Consider the following 22,388-nt stretch of genomic DNA (forward strand, 5'->3'; position numbering starts at 1 on the left):
ATTTTATGTGACTAAATGCACTTTTGTTAAGTCAAATTACGCGTATAATTCATTTGCTATTCGCATTGTATTGCTACCGCTTTAAAATTGTATGTTCTCTTGCAGTTGGTTGTACTTTTCTCGACAGAACTAAGCACTCTGCATACACATGTTGGTTATCTTGAGTAACTGTCGCAACCATGATGTGTCATTCGCATGAAAGCATTTTCTGACTTACAGCCCCCCCCCTCCCCCGCCTCCCGAGGTGGCAGGAAGTACATTTGTGAAATACATTATGTTAATAAAGTATGTTACTATCGGAAATGTGTAATATCTCTTACCAAAAGTATATAAAAAAGGTAGCTTCCAAATGAAGTTTGATACTTCAAATATTATCTGCGTCATAATTTTTCGCATGTATTGATTTCGCTTTGCATAAATGTATTCACGTTGAAGGGCACACACGAGGTCAGACATCCTCTCATGGACCTCAGGAATACACCAACCGAAACCAGTAGAGCATAAAACTAGGTTTAGGATGGAAGCTGGTATGGGAGTTGCCCGTGTAGAAAATAGAACTGATTTGTAACTTCAGCCGTCTGAAACTATTCCAGAACGTCCACTCCAGGTACTGTCGCGCAGTGCCTACTATGCCGTAACACTTTTTTGAAAACACCCATCAGGCCACAAGCAAACCTACGCAGCTGCTTATTTTGTTGCTGCTCTAGCTGATGATGATAATCGAATATGCCTAAGCTCTATGCAATGGGTGGGCTTTCAAAACAACTATTCGTTGCGCAATTCACACGTTATGACACCTGGTACAATTTAAAGCTTCCCCCACGCAATGTTACACGCATTAGGGAGACTTGTTCCCCTACACAGCATTCCTACTGTTTTTCTTTTTCGAAGCTTTTTCAAACAATCTCATGCCTCTCTTGTAAAACACATGCTTGCGACGTAGGGGGCCTGTGATTCATTCTTCATTCAACCAAATATCTTTATCACTTATTATACTTGCATTTATTTCATTTGCACGGACATAATTTATTTTTCGCTGAACATCAATGATTTTGATTTGATTGAACGATAGGTAGGGTATATCGTCTCAACACTACCATATAAATATGAGAGATGCCGTAGTGGAGGACTCTGGAAATTTCGACTACCTGCGGTTCTTTAAAGTCCATCCAAATCTGAGCACATGGGCGTGTACATGCAACATTTTCACCTACAGCGAAAGTGTTCCCGCCTGTGGCAGCGGCCGCAGGCGGGATTCGATCCCGTGACCTGCGGCTCACTTTCGCTCAACACCAACAACGCCGTCATCGATGCCAGAATTTCCGCAATATTTATTTATTTTGTTTATTTATTACTGCAACCAACACCGCCGAAGTGGTTGTGATTTAAGGAAGTGAGGAAAAAAAGAATAGTATTATACAGTCTAAAAAGGCACCACTATGCTCGGTAATGAAATCGCGTGAAAAATCAGCGGCTTTTCATCTTAGCCTTAAAAAGGAGAACGGGATAGCGTAATGGGGCCCATTCGCATCAGATTCTGAATCTCTAGCCTCGCTTCGCCTCTCGGTGGACGCCTCAACCATGCCGCAAGGAAGGAAGGTTTGCGTGACCTTAAATGGCTTCTACATGTACAGTTGCGGAGTGCCATTTACACCTAACGCTTTTTTTTTTCGGATTTGGTAAGGTATCCTCCAAGTATACGCAAGGAAGCACGTGCGACTGAGCAGCTGCTCACGTTGCTTGACTAATGATGCAAGGCGCTCACAAGGCTGCGTCGTTCACAATGAATAACTTATGAAGTGTGAAAAAGAATAAATGGTATTATGACGGTTTGAGCTCAAAATATTTCTGAGCCTGTGAAATCTAAAAGTTATTGTTTGCATTCTACTAAAATAATTTCAAATGAGGGCAGGTTGCAGGTTCTAAGAACTGTATAACAGAGCCTGTTATATGTCTCAGTTATTCTCGCTCATCTGGTTTTGCTTTGTGGTTGAAACGAACGTGTCCTACGAAGCTAACTCATTCTTTTTTGCTGTAAAATTCTTCGTGGTGGTACATACCTCTTTACGTACTTTGTGACGTGGGGTCCAATTTTCAGCACGAGTACAGCTCAAATTATGACATGGTTTGATTACATTACAATACGTGTATCGCCCCGCCGTGGTGGTCTAGTGGATAAGGTACTCGGCTGCTGACCCGCAGGTTGCAGGATCGAATCCCGGCTGCGGCGGCTGCATTTCCAATGGAGGCGGAAATGTTGTAGGCCCCCGTGCTCAGATTTGGGTGCACGTTAAAGAACCCCAGGTGGTCAAAATTTTGGTAGCTCTCCACTACGGCGTCTCTCATATCCATAAGGTAGTTTTGAGACGTTAAACCCCACATATAAATCAATGCAATGCGTGCATTGTGAAGTGTAGGCCGAGCGACGCGCTGATAGTCAATCTTGTGACGTAGAACTTCTGCAACATGCATGGTAAAGATGTGTCTTTTGTTGGCGACCTGGCCGACAGAATGTTTTCTTTGGGTATTAGCCTTGAAACTTGTGTAACGACCAGCCATTCAAGTAGATATATGTGGCAGAGATGCTACACTGCTGCCAGAGCCTAGAGTGGCTACCCTGTCTGACAATTTCATCTTCCGAGATTTCAGACACCTGGTGTAGCTCTGTCTGCGTTCTAATAACAATGCTTTCGAATCTGATTTACCTGTAGCTTTTAAATGGGTCAACTACGTCACCTTCAGTGGAGCGCAATATTTTCAGTGTTTCATTGAGAGCCTATAAAACATACAGACATGAGAAATTCTGGGACACGCGACCTTTCTGTCAAGAAAATGAAGGATTCACTATTAACCAAAGTAAGGTAGAATTACCTATCGATCTGTATAAAATAATGTACTCAGTGTTTTTATTGCAATTTTCTGCCATCTGCATTTCTCCATTGTATGCAATAGTTTCACGCAGAAACGTTCACTTGTCCCGTCCCATTGGCACTTACACCGAATAAATACAGTACCACATGCATAGTAAGATAGCAGACTATCCTCGTAGTGCGTCAACAATGGCTACTATAGCTATCGCCGGTGACCACCTCATCACAACACATATCGACGTTGAGGTACTCCGGCCGGTGACCACCTCATCACAACACATATCGACGTTGAGGTACTCCGGACACATATAAGGCATATTGCTCGGACACCCTGCCACCACCTAGCCTCTTTACCAGCAGACAGACCACGTTCGTCATTTTGCCAAAAGGTCACCACATACCGCGATTCTTTGCCAACATGCTTCACACCCGCTGCCAGGCCTTTGACTCCTCCCTGGTGCCTGACTCAGGCTAATATCAGGCTAACTATACCTGACATCAAGAAAAAAGCAGATATGTCGTCACCTGCTCTTAGACAGCTTGCTCTGCTCTTGTTATACGAGACGTATCAAGGCTGTATACACGTATACACCGACGGCTCTGTTTTACAGAAGAGTTCAACGGCATCATTTGTTATACCAATAAAAGACACGACGATAAAATTCAAGACCTCCCACCTTACGACATCAACGGGAGCAGAGCTCACAGCTCTTCGCGCTGCATTGCAATTTATTAGAGATCAACAGCCACAAAAATGGACAATTTTCAGTGACTCAAAGGCGGCACTGCAATCCCTTATATCACCTTTACGCCACGGCCCGTACGAACAGCTGGTATTTGAGATTGCAGAAAAGACTCACCAACTCATTGAGGAAGGACATGAAATAGCCTTTCAATGGCTGCCAAGTCATTGTGGAATAATTGGCAATGAACGGGCCGATCGAGCAGCCCGTTCTGCCCATACTAAAAGCGATGAAATATCAATTCCGCTTTCCAGAACTGACGCTGCACGGCAACTCCGCATGCTTGCTCGTAAGCACACCACGTCACAATGGAACGAAACACATTTCTTCCATGCACGGTTAGGTACTTTAGACCCAACTCTCAGTCTTCGAATTCCTCCGGAATTACGCCGACGAGACGCTACTGTGCTGTGCAGATTATGGTTGGGCGTCGCATTTACCAAAGCGTATGCGTTCCGCATAGGCATGGCTGACACTGCTGCCTGCGACCATTGTGGCAGGGATGAAACAACTTGGCACATTCTGTGTGAATGCCCACAATACTGCTCGCAGAGACAGTCACTCTGCAATGCACTAGATGAACTGGACAACCAGCCTCTTTCGGAAGAAAGACTCCTGCGCTGCCGACAGGACTTTATGTCGCAGAAGAAGGCTGTGAAGGCGCTCATGCGCTTCTTGCGTTCAACCGGCCTGTCCAAACGACTGTGATTGGAACTCCCTGAATGTGTGTGCATGTGTTTTTTTTTCTAATTTATTTTATATCTCTATAGCTATCATCTTTCCGACCCTTTTCCCCACCCCCGTACAGGGTAGCAAACCAGTTCGTCTAGGTTAACCTCCCTGTCTCTTCCTTTTAATTATTTCTCTTTCTCTCTATCAACTAATGGTTTATTTATCCCGCATCGCATTTATGTAGGAAAACTAGAAAAAAAGGAAAGTAGCAATTGAACAAACGTCACACTTCATACACCCGAAGCACGAGGTAGAATATCAGATTCATTACACAAATGTGACACACATGTACACACATGTACGCAATGGCAACGAGGGCTTCTTGGCTCAGCATGTCAGCAGATGTGGTTGTCTTGCGCTGTTTGAAAATACAGTTGTATTGTATACGGACAAAGATGATCACACTCGCATGATTATTAAAGCAGAATAGATGGCTAGGGAACCTGACAACTGCGTGAGCAAACCATTGGTTGCCCTCCTCAATAAATAGCTTCATTACCTAGCAAATGGCACATGTGTCTAACGAATCTGACATTCTGCCTCATGTTTCGGGTGTATAAAGTGTGACGTTTGTTCCAATTTTCCTTTCCTTTCTTTTTTCCTGGTTGTCATACACAAATGCAAATCGGGTTAAGTAAACCTTCTGTTGATAGTCTGCGCTTGTCCTTGTCTTTTTCCCGTCCGTGTTTTCAACCGTGTAGTATACTTAGATCAAGTATCACCAACTGGCCCAGTCGTCCACTTTGATTAACCATCCAATGCACTGAAATGAGAATTAACATACAGCGAGGATCGTTTCGGCCCGATATAGCTTGTTAACGAAGCAAATGACGACGTGTGATATGTAAACCGTGAAATGACTGACATAAGCGCTCTTCGGTGAAAAGTTTAGTTAATATGAAGACCACAGTTTTTTGTTTTCTTAAATGGGGCTTTTGAAAAAAAAATTGTTCTTTAAACATTTTTTTTGCGCTGCTATAAAAAAAAGATCTTTCGTAGAAAGATTTTAAAGGCTGTTGTTTTTATATGACATAGCTCTCAAAATTCTGTGTGAAACAACAATCATACCAAGACGCATCAAACTATGCAAATATTTTCGATTTAGGCCTTGCATTATATTTGTTTACGTTGTTTTCTTTTTAAGGAGAACGTGAAAAAAATCATGGATGTAGTTCACTGAATTTTCCATTGAAGCTAGCCAAAAAGGTTTTGACCCAACGTTCACATTAAATTCAGCCGTGAAACTAAAAAAAATATAGCGGTGAGGAAAAACAATACACCCGTGCCGCCACCTTGAAATATATTTTTCCGAACACTAGGAGCTTTTTTCGGAAATAAAGTTTTTCATTCTGAGCATTTTTCATAGCCACATAACATGTCAGAAATCCAAAGAAAACAAGAATATCGACGAGATATGCATGTTAGATCACTCGTGGAATTACCAAAATGTTTCTTATGGTCAAAATGTGAAATTAGTTATCGCGGCAAGGCATGGTTGAGCCAGCCTTGTATTGCACTTCTCCAATTACTGCTAAGTCTGAACGTTCATGTGAAGAAATTGTATGTAAGCGTTATGATTCACGAGTATGGGCTTGGTTCAGACAGTGCGTGGGATCGCTGATTGTTCTTTAAAGTATGCGCTGGAATGGCGCACTTCTTCTTTCGTCTACAATGGATATTTCAAACTTAACTCGAATGCTTCATGGTGAACTTGCTTGGATCGTTAGCCTTACACTCACTTGGATGTCATTGGAGGTTGAAATAAATGAGTTAGCATGCAGCTATTGTGCGTTGAAAGCGGTTGGCCTATCTCGTTATGTTCGCGCTTCTTTACCGTGTCACTGGACGCAAAACAATGTATGCTTACAAGTTCAACGTATGGCAACCTTTTCCTAGCCACAGAAGCACCACACAATCGAGACCAATTATTCTTTATGTAAGAGGTTAATGTGTACTGAAAATAAAGGGGAGATGGGTGTGACGCGTCCTACACTTGCGTTAGCATCACTGTATAAAGACATCGAAATTGCAACGCAAACCTATTTCCCAAGGAAGCAGGGCTGGCACAAACTCCAGCATTAGGATGTCAGCACTGAACTGCGCATTTGTCTTAATTTTCGCAATCACGTTATTGATTATGTAAGTATAGCGGAGATGCTCCCTACACTAAGTCACGGCTTCAGCTGAGTTCTTTCAAGCTAACTGTTTTCGGTGATGCTTATTTCCTGAACATGAGATTACAATGCCTGATTTCGCTTTATTATTATATATAAAGGGTGTCCCACATAAGTTGAGCTAAGAATTAGAAAATAAAGACACTTCAGTGGCGAATCGGACCGAACACGTACTACTCGCATTAGCCTGTAGGTACTCAGAGTAATTTTTATTTCTCCCCACACTAATGAATAATATTTCAATTAATAAGTTTTAAGTGCATATTTTTTAAATTATGGGCAGAAACCACCGGCAAACATGTTTCCTGTACGATACATCTAGCGCTGTTATTTTTTCCCGCGTTGTAAAGAAAGCGTATAGCAGCACTATAGCAGGGCACTCACGGTCCGTCACACGGCTTCTTTTCACGTTTCGCGGGCTTTCTTTACAACGTGGAAAAAATAACAGCGCGAGACGTACTATACAGGAAACAATTCAGTCGGTGGTTTCTGAAAGTGCTCTACATCAGAGTGCTCATATTTTGGATTTCCAGCCCATAATTAAAAAAATAGATATTTAAAATTATTGATTACTTAGTATGGGGAGAAAGGCTAGTGCGAGTAGTATGCGTTTGGTTCAATTCACCTCCTAAGTGCCTTTCACTTTCTCACTTTCAAATTCTTGGCTCAAGTTATGTGGGACACCATATATATATATATATATATATATATATATATATATATATATATATATATATATATATATATATATATATATATATATATATATATATATGGTGCCGCTTTTATAGGCTCACGTGATGAACTCTCGGTATAGCAGCTAGGACAATCAAAGTAAAAAAAATGGTAATCTGTCAGAACCTTGTGTTGACATGAGTGACATGCGACGGGTGCATGAATATGCAAGTTTCAAATTTTCTTCCGCATCGACACGTGGGGCACAGTATGGTTGGCAGGACATGTAAAAGAGCTCTGAAGTAAAGAAACCACGGTTGACTAATATACATTTTAATATACACTAAAATATTTTACTAATCTAAGACGTCGTGTTGTTATAGTGCGAGGCAGATGAGCTTTCCTACGTTTTCATTGATACCTGAACGAATGGTGTTAAATTTGTGGATCGAGAAGAATTCCCTCACTTCGCTATCGTGATTTATATATATATATAGAAGCGACTATATAAATATATATAGAAGCGAAATATATATGTAGAAGCGACCTTCTACATCCTCCCAAAAATTCATAAACCCGGTAACCAGGTCGACCAATCATATCAGGCATCGGTACAATAACTGAACCCATATCAGGGTACGTGGACAAACTAATAAGCCACATTCCATGCACCCTCGCGTCGTACATAAAAGACACCACACATTTTCTTCGAGACATTGCGGGTATCTGTGTGCCGAAAAACTCGTACTTGGTTACTCTTGATGTCTCTTCATTATATACAAATATTCCTCACGATGATGGCATAGCTACATTACAAAACATGTACACAAACCATAGACAATCTAACACCCCAGATTTCTCTGCCATTGCAACATTGACGAGGATGGTCCTCGAATTAAATTCATTCGAGTTTAACCAAGAGTATTTTCGACCAATCAGCGGGACCGCTATGGGCACCAAAATGGCACCTAATTATGCCAACATATTTATGGAAAAGCTAGAATCTGAATTTCTTGCACAAAGTTCCTTGAAACCAATGTTATACAGAAGATACATAGACGACATCTTTCTTATTTGAACCCACAGCGAGGACGAACTTCTCAGCTTTATAGACACTTACAATGCTGTACATCCGAACATACACTTCACACACACATACTCGCAAGTTACCGTAAATTTTCTTGATGTTACCATAACGATAGAAGAAGAGAAGCTCTCTACAACTCTATATCGCAAACCAACGGATCGACAACAATACCTTCATTACCTAAGCGATCACCCACGCCACTGTAAAAACAGTATTCCATACAGCCAGGTTCACCGGTTTAAGCGAATCTGCTCTAGAGACGCTGACTTTGACACGAGCTCACAGAGGCTAAAACTTATGCTCGAGCAACAAAAATACACCCCACATGTAATTAATGACGCTGTTCAAAAAGCGAGAAAACTAAAGCGTGAAGACTTACTTATGAAGCGACCACCACGAGAAGACCCACAACGAACAAACCTCTGCTTGACATACAGCACAAACTTCCCCAATGTAAACAAAATCCTTAAACGACATTACAACATTCTGGAACAAAGTGAACGTCTGAAACGCGCATTCCCATCCGCTCCAGGCGTCGTTTACCGACGACCACGTAACCTCAAAGACACCTTTGTCCACTCCCAAATTAACACATCACCCCCCAATAATTCATGCCGCCCTTGCTTAAAGCCACGATGTCTTGTATGTAAGGCGATGCGAGAAACAGACAAAGCAACCAGCACGCAATCCAAATTTTCGATTAACATACGAGGAAACCTAACATGCGATTCCTCTAATGTGGTGTACCTACTCGAATGCAACGTGTGTGGTATGCAGTACATCGGACAAACAGAAACACCATTTAGGATTCGCTTCAATAATCACAGAGCCCATGCGAAATCAGCCCCAAGTCTACCTCTATCAAAACATCTCAATCTTCCCGACCATGCATTCGACAAACTATCAGTAACGCTCTTAGAGACGGGATTTAAATCCAATCGAGAACGTGAACAACGAGAGTCATACCTTATCCACCGATTTAACACCCTTGATAGAGGAATAAATGAGAATCCTGGTACACTTGCAACAATTAAAGCATTAGAAAACAATAACGGCAACAATGAAAATAGTAACTGAGTTCACGGCACTGCAGCTGCGAAGGGCACTGGACAACCCAGAACAATTCCAAGTGTAACTACTCTTCCTAAGTGCAGCTGTCATCTGTTTTCTGTTTTATTTTACTACCCAATCAATTGTGCCATGCACGACATGCCCAACAGCAACCATGTGCACAGCCGGGAGGCCCCCACGACACGCGTAATTTAGAAGCGGGCGAGGAATTCGCATTGCACGCGCTTGCACAGCCTACCGCAATACGGGGCACCCCTATTTTTACGACGAAATGTTGACAGGGCGCGGAGTAGTTAAAGGCTTAGAACTTCCTAAAATGCCCGCTGACCAGCCTCTGCCACAATACGCGGCCCCCGTCCTTCTAAGACGAATTGTTTACGGGACCCCGAGTAGTTAAAGGCTTAGGACTTCCTGAAAAGCTCTTTTTTGCCCCACACCGAACCGCCAGTGCCAGGAGGGGCCGTCTGATCGGGAGGTATGCGCTAGTGAACGGAAACATACACAGACCACTGACATCAGAAAGGTGAAGGGGAGAGGGGGAGAGAGATGAGGGGAGAAGTGGAAGGAAAAGTGGAAGGGGGGTACCCGAGGGGCGTCCACCGTATATTATTGTTCTCTTTTTTCTTTTTTTCTTTCCTTTTCTTTTCTTTTTTTCTTTCCTTTTTTCCCCTCTTTCCTTGCTCTCTGATTTGAGATTGTATAAAGCTGAGCACCGACAAACTGTATCTTTATTCCTGATGAAGGCCAGACTCTAGGCCGAAACGTCGAAATAAACCACGTTGTGACCGCTCACGGAAGATCTACTAGACTATATGCAACGCTACGGCCAATATATATATATATATATATATATATATATGCTCGTTAGCTAGTTAAATATGCTGCTTTCAGTGTGTTTTTAAGAAGTAGCACAATGTGACCAAGTATATTAGTAATGATGTACAAAGACATCCTCTTAATACGTGTATATTCAGATGCTCCGCGACTAATGCTCAAACGTCGGCACTCTTTCGTCAAAGAAAGTACTTCTGGGTGCACGGCACATATCGTGAGGCCCGGCAAAAGGCAAAGTGTGATGAAAACAGCTATCGTAGATTGCGAATCATATATAGATTGTTGGAGGGGGGGGGGAGGGAGAGGACGATGTGTTTTTTGTTAGCAGACATGTGATAATGTAGGGCTTGAAAGAGCACGAACTTAGTATACCCAGTACACTCGGTGATACTGTACGTGGGTGTAACAATAACAACCACGTGATGTGGCATCTGCTGTATTTGTGGATAAATGTGTGACCAACAAATGTCCACTGTGATGATATTGGTAATAATGCAAAGTTAGTACCCGTGTTAAGCGGGCAAGGCAAACGCACTCCAGGATTTATGAAATCTTTACGACGCGAGGGGGGTGTTAGTAGGAGAAAGGCATACTAGGTCGTAGTGCGTTTCATGTACGCACTTTGCACGTGTATTGGTCGGTATTGATTTGCAATCCTGGTGTAAAATATAGTTGCATTTTGTGGTGGCAAAAGATGACTACTGTTACATATATTTGTACGTAAAACAATCAAAGTTTAGGGGAGAAGCTTTTTTGGACTTAGCCGTGTCTGCCATTGTTGTCACGGGGAACAACTGCTGCTATACCGAAAGATATATGACACACACACACACACACACACACACACACACACACACACACACACACACACACACACACACACACACACACACACACACACACACACACACACACACACACACACACACACACACACACACACACACACACACACACACACACACACACACACACACACACACACACACACACACACACACACACACACACACACACACACACACACACACACACACACACACAAAGTTTTACAATAGACTTCACCATGCAAATATGGGCTAAATATAAGGCAAAAGATAGCAGTTCCTGGCGAAAATAACGTCTCCAGAAAAGTATTGCTGAGTTGATCTCACTACATTTACCATCTAATTAATCATAATGAAATGGTACCTTACTGGTGTGAAGGTACCATTTTATTATAAGTAACTTATCGGTTCTTGTGGGTTCTTGGATTCATTTTCGAGGCATATCATCCACTCCAGCAACTTTTTGAATCCTCCTTAAATTGCCTAAGATGACTGAAAGACGAAATAGGTTTACATTTCCACATACACTTTATGTCACTCAATTCGCATTATATGGGGCAACACTTGAATAAGGCATGCTTACTCATCGATACAATACCCGGAGTTTCGCCCACTGGTCACGATTAACCTGGTGAAGTTTATTTCATTACTTTTTCATTTACACTATCAAAAAAGGCACCTGCAATAATAACAATATATTCTTCGCTACCAATGTGCTTTCTTTTTTTTATTATTTAGCACCGCTTACCTGACGTGGTCCCAGGGCTCGGAAGCATACTCCCCATAAGGGCCCAAAACTCGCCCGCTTGACCAGGGTATAATACCGGCTGGTGCAATCCCGCCACCCTTTGATAAATGTATTCTTGCCATTATTCTAGAGTGGTTTAAAGTGCAGTCCAACCCTGGACGCTGTGTCAAGTCTCACTGCCCACACCGACTTGCGAGACACAATGACCTAATCTAATTGTGTCCCGTGGCAGCATATAAGAAAAGTCGATATGAATGAAGATACCAGGTTACTTTGACGATCGTCCACTGACATTTACTGCCCAATTGCGAAAAATTTGGAAGAATATCATGTACCTTGGGAATTGATGTTATGTGAAACATGGGGATGGAAGGTGACGGTGTTGTAATTTTTATTCAGCGAAATATTGTGAACTGATGCTGAATATGTGTACAAATGCACGCACATATAACGTTAAACAGGTGCATGTTATACATTAGTGGTTGTTTACAGTTGCATAGCGATGATAACACCAACATGCATTTTAGTAACACCAGAAACGGTAAGCTGATATGAAGCGCTTTTGCTTACGCTAGTGTTCGTGAGGCAGGTGGCCTTCGACACTGCTACAGAAATGACCTTCAGCGGACGGCGCTCAGCTACAATTGATGGTAACCTGATATGACGGCTGTATCATAGGAATACTTATGTATTGTTTATCGAATTTGATAGCCTATATTGCAACCTCAATAGACGTTTCACGAACATTAGGGTCTATTAAAAAAAGATTTCCAAGACACGGCGGGGATCGTTGGTAGAATACTTCATTGACACACAGAATGCTCGGGTTCAATGCCTGCTGGAACTCTGACATTTATTCTTTGCATTCGTCCTGTCAATACTGCTGATGTAATTGCTGTTAAAATTACCCATGCGTGTTCTCGCCGTTGCGGAGCAGATATAAACTGCCAATCACTTTTGGCTCATACCCGCATACCAGTCGCACATACCCGGCCCCGGGTATGTGCCACTGCTTTTCGGCAAGTGTTTGGTGACGTACGCGAGGGAATTGTGACATTATTCATGTCATAACCAGCGAGTCGTGTTGGTCAAACCATCTCACCCTCCCATACTAATTTAGGTTACCCCAAGTTATGGGGGTGATTACGAGAGCACCCAAAGGGAGGCTATATAGATAGAAAGCTCCGCAGATATACGCTCAAGGTGCCTGCAGTACGCAAAGAAATGCTTCGCATTTAAGAAATTAAATCGCAGCTTTTTCTTTCGAAAGCTATGTCATGGACTGTTGCACACAAAACAACTGGGACACCAGAAGGAACCCAAATAGACAGACGAAGCGCTTGCTCACTACAATTTATTGGTGGAAATGTGACATTATTCTAACAGTCATTGCATATTGGGAAACGCAGCAAAAAAAAAAAAACCTTAACACGCACCCGTCGAACCAGCGAGATATCAAAATTCTGGGGTGGATAGCGTGCTGATACACGATGCTTTGTTAGCTTCATGGATTAGGTGTGCTTTCCCACTGTTGTTTTTTGCAAGTCCAGCACCAATTTGAATTCAGACTTGCAACGAAATTTCTCGCAGGGAACAGCCAGCCAACTGCTGCTTTTTTTATAACTTTACACATATGCTCGCGGAGGAGGTCCTTGATAGATAGACCTGTTTGACCTATGTACACGCAATTATCATCATCATCATAATCATCATCAGCGTGACTACGTCCACTGCAGGACACAGGCCTTTCCCATGTTCCGCCAGTTCAATCAGCTCAATAATCAGCTCAAGTATCAGCTTAATAAGACACACAATTTCATCAATGCAGCTTACATATCTGGTTGATGTCCCTGTTTTTTGGGCACGACAATCCACATCGAGATCATTCATGAACAAGTGCATGTCGAAACCCCCCTGAAAGCAATGGCATGCTTATGTATGATAACTTTTATTCTCAAACCAATGGCAACTCTGCCTGTTTAAATTTTTATTTGTTTATTATTTATTCATTTATTTATTTACAGAATACCTACATCGACATTCAGGCATCGCGTGGGGGGGGGGGAAACCAATCATTACATAGGAATTCATAGCAAAATGCGTAAACACATACAAAAACCACCATCACAATTATAGATAGATATGTGGGGTTTAACGTCCCAAAACCACCATATGATTATGAGAGACGCCGTAGTGGAGGGCTCCGGAAATTTCGGCCATCACAATTATCAGAACATTATAATGAATCACAAAATACGTTTTCAGACACACAGTACATACATAATACAAGAACGATTTCACAGCATAGAAAAATAAATCATTAATAGTTTTTTAACTGATTCGTCAGTTAGGCTGTTACATTCTCTTATCGTTTTTGAAAAGAATGAGTAGAAAAAAAAGTGTTGGATCTGCATTTGCAGGTAGGTGTCTTTTTGTTATTGTCACAGTGAGTGGATGTGTAAGAGAGTTGAACAAGGTGGCTATGTTGATTGATTCCTGTGTTAGAGTGCTGGTGCAACAGTTTAAGCCGTAGCTTCTGCAGAAATGTTTTTCACAGTTTTGATATAATTGAAGTTTTCTGTACTTGAGACCATAAATTATTAAACTTTATTTGAAACAGGTCCGACAGTTTCTTTTCGATGGGGCGAGAGGAAGAGAGGATTGATCACTGTCTCATCCCACCCACACTAAATTTTACTGAGTTACTATGTCAGCATAACATAGAAGGTTCATAAATTGGAAACAGTGCACCATAAATAGGTATCGCACATCTGTGCAACGAATTATTTAAAGCACTTAGAACTGTCCTGCTCCACATTAAATCAAAAGCCTACGTAAAGTCCTTACTTCGCTTACAGGAGTTACATGAGAGGTACTGAAAACATCAGAGCAGTGGGCCCAAATCCATCTTGTCCCCTTATGGTTTCGATTAAGTGAGAGGCCTTCAGCAAAATTGTGATATCTTTTACTAAGTTTGGTAGTTATAAACCTTATAGAAGTTAATTTCTTGAAGTGATATTTTGAAGCTACCTGTTTTTAATTGAGTTCATAAATGTTTAAACAAACACCAACAAAAGTGAGAACCTCCTCGCAGCAGTCACTATAATTTAGTTTTGTTTTCTGTTTTCAATTTTACCAACGTTATAAATCTCTAAGCAGTGTTCGCTAAGAAGAAAAAAGCTCCCTATTACCCTGTAATTTGACAGACACTCCCAAAATAGTTCTGTCTTGAAGTTTTACATGCAGCGGAGAATGTCCCAACTGGAACGTAATATGCGGTCTTCTTTCATGATTAAACGAAACCGGCAAATTCTGTCATCAGATATTATTTGCGCTCTAAACGATCTGAGACGCAGTTCAATTAACCGTGGTAGTCTATTAGAGTGAGTGTGTCCGTACCATTTTGAATATTTTTTCCCCCACTTATTGACTTTCTTCAACTTCGAACCATTAATGGGGCGCACACTTGCAGGAAAAAGTTGGTAGCATTGCTAAAATTGTCTATATGCCATCTATTTTTGTGCAGAAGTAACTCTTCAAGCAGACACACCTGGGGAGGTGGCAACTATTTCAGATGTAAGAGTATTGGAAGAGTAAGCAATGATCTATTTTCTGTTTATAACCAAATCGTTCATGTTTATATATCTTGCTGTGCTGTAGATAATCATACATCTTTGTTATTACTCAAATGCCTGTTCATTTTTTCGCTCTAGAGCACAAGTACACCCTTTTTTTGTGCAGCTTCTGGTACGATTTGATGTGTCAGGACTATGATAAAGCCCAATAACAACTATGCCGTTTGATTAAACGTAAGCCGCTAAAAAATGTACAAGTCGAGAGCCTGTGGCTGAGGAGCGAACACTGATCCTGAAGGTTTCTGGGCAAGCGTGCCCTATTCACATTGGTAGTTGCATGCTTATACTTTTTCCACTTTGTTCACTTTAATTATTTTCTAGAAGTACAAGGTAACAAACTGGTATTCTCGTTTATAACAATACTACCTGGAATGACGGGGAATACCTACTGAACGTCCAAACTAAGTTTGTATGTAGTAAACAGAAAAAACTAAAACCCAAAAAGCGAGAAAACTCCAAGAGCATATCTAGAACACTCGTGCGCACTCAACAGTATTTATCACCAATAGTAATATCTACTCGTACTTATTTGGTGAACCTTTCCCATTATTGCCAGTATAACCAGCATGCTGCTTGCACGTCTTTATGAAAATAGGCTGACCAAGACATGGCCGGTAGCCTGAAGAGCTAACTGAAGTAGTAAAAATATCAACTTAAACAATAAATAGAGCGACGCTATTGAGTAAACAAAGCGGGAACAAGTATAACTTCTGATTGCAAACAACTACAGTAAAAGTGAAGCTACGAATTTGTCATTCAATTTTTAAGTCAGAAGGCGGATATTTTTGCACTCTCTTAATGGTCTCTTTCTGTGGGGAATAAAATTACATACTTCTACGCAGACGTTAATGTGAGTATATGTCAGATGAGAGGTTTCAGTAAAAATATTTGAAAAATGCAATGTAAGGTGAATTAGAACAATGAAATCCCGGAAAGTATTTATCTGAATGTTTTTTTTTGTGAATACAATTCTTTATGATTACTTTTGGTGGGTATTAGCCCTATCGTAACGTTTTTAGGAACCGTGATGAAGCATCCTGCAATAAGCGTGCCAGAAATACGATGTGAATTAGGGAGAGAAGTGAAAGAAGAAGTTCGAATAAATTTGTATAGGTAAAATAACTACACCGCCTGGTCTGAAAGGAAAAAAAAACAGTTATTCCACTTTTTCGTTTTACGTGCATTACTTTTTCGCATAAAAATGTATTAACTCATGTAACTGACTCTTGCCCAATTTTTTTGAGCGGGTATGAGCCTTATTTGAAGAAATGATCATGTCGGACGTCAATTTTCTTGCTCGTCCTTATGTTTTCATGAACCTGCTTTTCCCCACATTGTAAATCTTTATCCGAATGGCAGGTAATGCCGGCCGACCGAGTCACTCCTTAGCGCTTATGTCGTTTTTAGATCTTTGTTAAACTGCCTCTACATTCTATGCCTTTCCAATAAAGAGATCAGCTGATAGTCAGAGCTGTGTCTTGTACATGCTTCGTCCTGTTGTCCGTGCAGTTTTGTCACAATTCATGAGCCAACTAGCCCACCAAAAAATTCTTGTCTTTGCTCGAAAGTCACAAATACTATTATTGTCTACGAGGGGAATGCAAAATGAGGTACTTCGCTGATGCCCCATGAACCTAGAAGCTTACATTGCGTACTTCAGAAAACACTATAGTGAAGAATGTGTCACATGAGACGAACGATGTTGCATCAGAATGCAAGACGTTGGTAAAACTAAAATTGATGATCATGGTTGTTGTAGTCTGAAACAGTAGTTTAAGACTGATGATTATTAAGTTAGTGAAAATGAAATAAATATATGTGGAGCATACCTATTAAATGACCTCAAAGGCTGTAAAAATTTTTTTTCGCACTTTTCTAGCCTTGCCACGGTCCTTTCAGCTGCAAGGGAACTTGCACGTGTGAATATCTCGGAAACTGGTATGGTGGATATTCGTATCAATGCATGGAATCGTTTACGGCGGTGCCCTACTGGAGAACTCAGTCATAGACCCGGCTGCTCTTCGAGTATATGCATGGAACTACCCGGTACATCATCGGTTTGTTGGTCTGCCCCGCCGCGGTGGTCTAGTGGCTAAGGCACTCGGCTGCTGACCCGCAGGTCGCGGGTTCGAATCCCGGCTGCGGCGGCTGCATTTCCGATGGAGGCGGAAATGTTGTAGGCCCGTGTGCTCAGATTTGGGTGCACGTTAAAGAACCCCAGGTGGTCGAAATTTCCGGAGCCCTCCACTACGGCGTCTCTCATAATCATATAGTGGTTTTGGGACGTTAAACCCCACATATCAAAATCATCGGTTTGTTGGCTTGTTGGGAGTATTGAAGCAATAAATATTTTTGATATTCTGCAGAAAAACTGTCAGCTGAATTTCGTGCTAACCAGGTAGGAGCCTAGCATCGGCTACTACTTAGAAAAATTGCCAGTTAAAAATTTTGCAGAGTGAAGAATAAGTTATTCTGATGGGTAGCGTAGGTGTTGAAAAAGCGATAGCTTTGAAAGCGAACTGATAAGTATTTCTGTTGCGTTACTATTACGGTGACACGTTCTTTGCATCTGCAAACAGCTTTCTGTGACATTTTGTGACAATGAAGTGAAGCAGTGTTTTGTAGAATAAGTTGTGCATTTATCCTGTTTCATCCCTACTATGACTTGGCTCACGCTTCCTCATAAATTTTAGAAACAAGCGCCGCTGCTTTCCTCTAATGACTACCGCACTCCCCTTTATAAAAATCAATTTTATTCCTCTTCTTCCTCCTGCACCGGTCTGAGAGAGTTGATACTGAAAAGAGAGAGAAAAATTGTTGTACCCTTAATGGTCACATTTAAGATTTGAACGCTATAGTGATATCCTGTCCGAGTGTGTACTTCAGTCCTTCTTGTTCTTGTTAACATGTTGTCCGTGGCGCATAGCCAATGTTGAGGATTGGTCAAGAATTGAGCAGTTTTATAAAATATTGTGTAGTTTTAAAATAATAGAGGTCCCATAATAAAAAGATTACCGAAGACCTAGAAAATTGTGGTGCTTGATCTAATGCATATAATTAGTTGAATAAAACAAGGAGTTTATTCTCCTTGTTTTATTACAACAAGTAGAGCAATACTCTGATTTTTATACGTATATAATTTTGTAGACTCATTAGAAAATTATTACAGAATAATTGGTCAGCCTATTAGTTTCATTATTATAGTCCCGGACGGCTGCGCATACTGTCGCACCAGAGAATCCAGAAATGAAAGCTCCAAAAGACAAAATGACAGGCACAGATAAATTCATACCAATACCACGTAAAGATATTTTTCTGAAAGGGTTTGTTGTCTTGTGTTAACGCGCCTGAAGGTAAAAAAGAAATGATGTATTAGAACGTGAACAGTGGCGAAGGCGCCTGAGCAGACCTGTGTTTGTAGAAATTTAGATTTGGTACCCGGCAACACAGTCTTGTGATAACTATTTCTTGTTTACGAGTTTGGCAAAAGGCTTTTAGTCAGGAAATATATTAAATTGCTATATTCAGTAGAGTTTATCAGTGCTGTACCTTTAAAGACTTCCATTAGCGTACGTCTGCGGAATCGAGCAGCAGTCACATAAGTGGATGATGGAAAGTGTGGTAGAATCGGTCCCCACATTGACGACTTAGCTAAGAAATCAGCTATTTCAATTAGAGATAAGCCTTTGTGTCCAGGCACCCTGAGTAATCGGACTTTCCTCAAATGCGCAGCCACTAGTGCACGGAGCACCTTTGATACTTGGTTATCAGCCCCAACAGAAAGTGCCACAAAGAGAGATAAAGAATCTGCTATTATAACAGCTGATTCAATCGCCGTATCCAACTTGCGTAAGGCGAGCACTACAGCCGAAAAATCAGCCACAAATACGGGTATGAAATCGGGCAGTCGAAGGGAATAAAATAAGACCACTCTAAAATCGGGCTGAAAATACCAACCCCTGACTTTTCGTCACACCGCGATGGTCTGTACCATTAACAACGTTTGTTGTAATACCGTGCAGGTGATCTTGTAGTAAACCATCAAAATATTATGAGGAAGTATAATTTGTCGTTCTAAGGAAATATGTCGTCAAAATGAATTTCCATAGAGTATGAATTATCACGGCTCAGCATGATACCGCATATACTTACGTTGAGAGGCTTGCGTAAATTTTGTGCAAATATAATTTCCGGGATGTGGAAATGCGACCATCTTGCACCGCAAAATGATTCCGAGGTGAAAACAGAGGCTGCTTCAGATTGTCGTAGCGGTGATTGATAAATTCTTAAAATTTCTTTACAGTGAGAAGGCGAATTCTGCAGGAAAGGTAAGGGACCCTCTATTGGAGATGCAGCACATTGTTAGCAACTGTTTTAGGCAGGCCAAGGCATAAGCGCAAAGGTTCTCTTTCCAGAAGAACTAAAGGCGGTAATTTGTAAGCTGGAGCTCCAGAGAAAAGTACACAACCAAATACCAAAATAGCACGAACATACATGCAATATATTATTACCAGTGTGTCTCTTCTCATACCTATGCGGTAGTTTTTTATCCTACGTATTATGTCAATTGCCCGCGCACGTTTTCCTGCAATGTATTCGATGTGAGTTCACCTGTTAGGCATCGTATAATAAATTACTCCAAGGTACTTAACAGATTCCACCTGTGGTATATCTTCATGATGGCAAGACAGAAAGATGTGCACAGGATATCGAAGCGGGAAAACAAGGAGGGCACATTTACGCGGATTAAGTAGAAAGCAATTACCGTCGAGCCAGCTCTCCATTATATTGTTACACAAGGCGAGGTAAATTAATGTTACACAAGGCGAGGTAAATTAATAGGGGTTTTTAATGGGCCCTGAGTCCGCGGTCACAGTCCAATGATGATGATCCCCGCCATGGCTCGTACCCACTCAGGGGGATCGCAGTGGAGGCAACGTCGTCTTCCTTCTCTGCCCATGCTTCCCTTGTTTTTCCTGGTAGTGATACTTTGTATCATTCCTCCTCTCTCAGACGAAGCCCTCTGGGCGAGTCATTCTTGCATCCTTCGTGTAAACGGCTTCAGGCGGGCAACATGCGTCACCTCCGTCTTGCATGAACGTCGGCCACTAGTGGTGACACGTGCAATTTCATAGTTGACCTCGCTGACAAGACGGAGTATCATAAAAGGACCGGCATAGTGTGCCAGTAGCTTTTGGTTCAAGCCATGTCTGCGTATTGGGGTCCACACCCACACTAGATCACCGGGGGCATAGGTTACCTGCCTGTGTTGACTGTCGTAGCGAGTTTTGGATGACTCTTGCGCTGCCAGTGTACGTAAGCAGGCAAGTCGACGGGTCTCTTCCGCACGACACAAGGTTTCAGCAATTGGTAAATCGTCATGGATGACAAAAGGAAAGATAGTGTCCAGCGTATGTCGAGGCGAGCGAGCGTTGAGCAGATAGAAAGGGCTATAGCCTGTCGTTTCGTGTTTCGACGTGTTGAAGGCGTACGTGACGAACGGTAATACTTCATCCCAGTTTTTGTGGTCAGAGGCGACGTACATTGACAACATGTTGATCAACGTTCGGTTTGTGCGCTCAGTGAGGCCGTTAGTTTGTGGATGATACGCAGTTGAGTGTCGGAACTTGGAAGCACACAAATGAAGTAATGATTCGACAATATCAGCGGCAAATTGTCGTCCACGGTCACTTATTATCACGCGAGGAGGTCCGTGTCGGAGGATGACTGAATTCAACAGGAACTCCGAAACCTGGACTGCCGTGGCGGAGCATAAGGCAGCCGTCTCGCAGTACCGCGTCAGGTAGTCGGCGCATACAATTATCCACCGGTTACCTTTTGAGGAGCGTGGAAATGGTCCCATCAGATCAATGCCGACCTCTTCAAAAGGGGAACCGGGAGGCTTTACAGGTTGCAGGTGACCAACTGGACCCGAGGAGGGCCGCTTGTGGCTCTGGCACTGCATACAGCTGGCCACGTAGTTCTGAATTGTTTTGCTCATTTTCGGCCAATAAAACCGCTCTTTCGTGCGACTAAGTGTTCGTGCGGTGCCTAGATGGCCAGAGGTGGGGTCATCATGCGTGAGACGCAGGACAGACGTTTGGAGGGACGCAGGAACAACCAGCAGAAAGCGGGCGCTCGTCGTGGACAAGTTTCTCTGGTAAAGAAGACCATTTCGGACGCAGAATCGGCCTTCGCTTAATGAATTTCTCGCTCCAGGGAAGAGAGCTTTCAAGCTTGGGTCATTACGCTGCTCAGCGGCGAAAGCCACGGCATCGGGAAAGCCAGACGACAGCGAAGCGATAAGGTGGTCAAAGTTATCGCCTTCACAATCTATCGATGGTAGTGGCATTCTGGAGAGGCAATCCCCATCAGCGTGTAGACGGCCAGTCTTGTATGAGATGGTGAAGACATGTTCTTGCAAACGAATGGCCCATCGTGCGAGGCGGCCGGATGGGTCACGAAGGTTGATCAGCCAACACAGGGAATGGTGATCTGTGACGATAGTGAACGGGCGACCATAGATGTATGAGCGAAACCGTTGCACGGCAAAGACTACCGCTAGGCATTCCTGTTCGGTCACTGTGTAGTTGCGTTCAGGCTTGCTGAAAGAACGACTTGCGTACGCCACAACGTGTTCCTTCTTGCCAGAACGCTGAACGAGAACGGCACCGATACCGATGCCACTTGCATCTGTGTGAATTTCCGTGGGCGACGAAGGATTGAAGTGCCGGAGTATTGGCTGCGAAGTTAACAAACACTTCAGCTTGTGAAAAGCGGCATCACACTCGGAGGTCCACTGAAACAGGCTGTTCTTGCGTAGAAGGCTCGTCAGGGGCTGAACCACATCCGCAAACTTGGGTACGAACCGGCGGAAATACGAGCAGAGCCCGATGAAGCTATGCAGTTGTTTCACAGATTTAGGACGCTCGAACGATTCAACGGTCGCGGTCTTTTGTGGGTCAGGTCTAATGCCATCTTTATCGACGAGA

This window comes from Rhipicephalus microplus, chromosome 9 (genome assembly GCF_043290135.1).
Source record: "Rhipicephalus microplus isolate Deutch F79 chromosome 9, USDA_Rmic, whole genome shotgun sequence".
NCBI classification, from domain to species: Eukaryota; Metazoa; Arthropoda; class Arachnida; order Ixodida; family Ixodidae; genus Rhipicephalus; species Rhipicephalus microplus.